Below are 2220 nucleotides of genomic sequence, written 5' to 3' on the forward strand. Positions count from 1 at the left end.
CGCTGTAACCCCAGGGCTGTCCAGCCTGCAGCTCCATGCTTTCATCTACAGACAAGTAAAAGCGACCATCCAGACACCAGGATCCAGCCTGTGAATATTTTCCCTGGCTGGGAGCTGACAGGTTATGAGGTTTTAAGTTCTATTCAAATTTCCAGTTTTGTAAATGATCCCGATGCCACGCTCCAGACTGACTCCAGGGGTATTTACGTTGGATTAGCAGCAGATTGCCTGCCTCTCCTCACGCGGTAGAAGAAGGCCCGGCAGATGTAAACTCCCCTTGAATGGCGGGCTATTAACCTTCAAGCAAAATGATTAGTTTGTCATATAAAACTCTTGTTATAAATAGGCGTGGGTTATAAATCAGTCCTGGGGATGGTGATGAAATCTAACAGCCCCAGAGAGCCTCCCCAAGCCTCTTCTCTGAGAGGAGCCTGCACCCGGAATGGCCGACTGGTCTTGGAGGAAACCTCAAAGGGAATTTAAAAACTGTTCTGAATTGGTGACTGTGGGGGAAATAAAAATAAGCAAATAAATAAAAGGCAGAATAAAATTAGCCCTCTATGGGCGTTAATACTATATATTTTAGAACTAATACTTCAGCATTGCAACTGCAGTGAAAGAGAAAGCCGTAGCGGCAGGCTCCAAAAAGCTTCATCTGCTGTTTCCATAGAAAATCTGGGAGCTGCTGGCTGTAAAAATTGAGCTTGCCTATCCAAAGAAAATACCAAACTCGTCAATTATACAGCTGATTCTTGTTCTGTGAATTTCCTTAGTGCTCAAGTCAGGCTGGTATCAATGAAGACTAAGAGGCCATGAGATTAGGGTTTCAGGTGCACCAAATTTAGTCCAGGATAGCCGATTTCCTGCAGGTTCCTAGGACCCCCTATTTTCCTGCTAAGTAGCCAGCAGGAAGGGACAGGCAGCTGTTTGTACCCGCAGTGCTGGTGAGTAGGTGTTGGCTGCATGTGCGATGCAGCCATGTGGGATGTAGGATTTGCACCTAGCTGGTGAGAGGTATTTTGTGTGTAGGATCACTGTAATGTGGGCTTTGAAGCCTGGATGTGAATGGGGAAGGTACCAGAGTGCGGGGCTGGGGAGGTGGGACTGGATTCCAGAGGGCTGGAATTAAATATAGAATGGTGAGCACAGCCTGCCTGCCTCGTGTCTTCTTCATATACCACTATGTGCATAAATATCCTGCCACAACCACCCAAGAAACAGCTTTCTTGTACCTACACCTAACTTTCCTGCATAGACGTGTGGTTCTGCAACTGCCTAAACAAATAAATCTGCGTAGAAGGCAAGGGGGTGGAAAGAACTGCTGAGAAATACCTTTATTCTTGGTTATATGTTCAGTTAATCAACTCGTGGAGAGGCTCCAAATGGAGATAAGGATTGAAATATCAGCTTGGAAGCTCCACAGCACTGCAGCGGCAGCTCCAGGGCTGCGTTGGTGCTTTTGTGTGGCTGTCTCCACAGGAGGCCCCTTCCTGCACTGTGTCAGCGCAGCTCAGATGTCCCCACACACAGTGCTAACGTGCCTGGAAATGTTTTCCCTAGCATTAGGACTTCTCAGAAATACTTGCCACACTGATGAAAAACAAGAGAGGAACCTGGCATCGCATGGAGAGCAGCATCTTGTGTTTCCATAAAACTTTCTTCCAGGTTTTAAGGCCCTAACTCTTAAATCCAGAAATTGCATTTAAGATGCTTGCTTCTTCATTAGATCCACTTTGTACTCTGGTTCATAACTGCTGCTTGTTTTTGCCTCTTCTTTTTTTTGGCAAAGAAATTGTTGTTTGCTGTTTGTATGGTGTAAACACTGAAGCCAGTGAAGAGACAAGCATGCAAACAGGATTTGTTTCTCTTCTGCCTGCTGCTTGTCCTCTCTCTAGCTGGGGCTGCCTTGAAGAGCACTGAAAGAGCAACTGGTCTCTGGGAAGGAGTCTGACCATGGTGCTTTCAAGCTTCAGAAAATGGGAGAACACTGTTCAATGTAGCTCTAGCTGTAAGAGAAGAGAGCTGGGCCAACTTAAACTGGCTGAAAAAAGTCCTTGAACTATCTCAGGTGTCTTCTTTGACGGGGCATTGAATTTTTTTCTGTATGTGTTGTGCTTGGAGCCTAATAGATTTACAGAATGAAGCTGTTTGTTTGTTTGCTTTGTTTAGCCAAAGGTTTTGAGGGTTGTTGTAATTATCAAACCCTCTTTTTTTTTTTTT

The 2220-nt window shown here is 45.3% G+C and overlaps 1 long non-coding RNA gene across 8 annotated transcripts in view; it reads left to right on the forward strand.

Annotated features, from left to right (window-relative positions):
- The first annotated feature begins 809 nt into the window (after positions 1 to 809).
- LOC118177297 overlaps positions 810 to 2220 on the forward strand; it is a 44408-nt gene continuing 42997 nt past the window's right edge. For 7 of the 8 annotated variants that reach the window (XR_004755739.1, XR_004755741.1, XR_004755745.1 and 4 more), the window contains exon 1: positions 810 to 944. This is a non-coding gene — a long non-coding RNA (uncharacterized LOC118177297). The remainder of the gene's footprint in view (positions 945 to 2220) is intronic. The other variant, XR_004755744.1, reaches the window with a different exon arrangement.

Source organism: Oxyura jamaicensis, chromosome 21 (assembly GCF_011077185.1).
Source record: "Oxyura jamaicensis isolate SHBP4307 breed ruddy duck chromosome 21, BPBGC_Ojam_1.0, whole genome shotgun sequence".
Lineage (NCBI taxonomy): Eukaryota > Metazoa > Chordata > Aves > Anseriformes > Anatidae > Oxyura > Oxyura jamaicensis.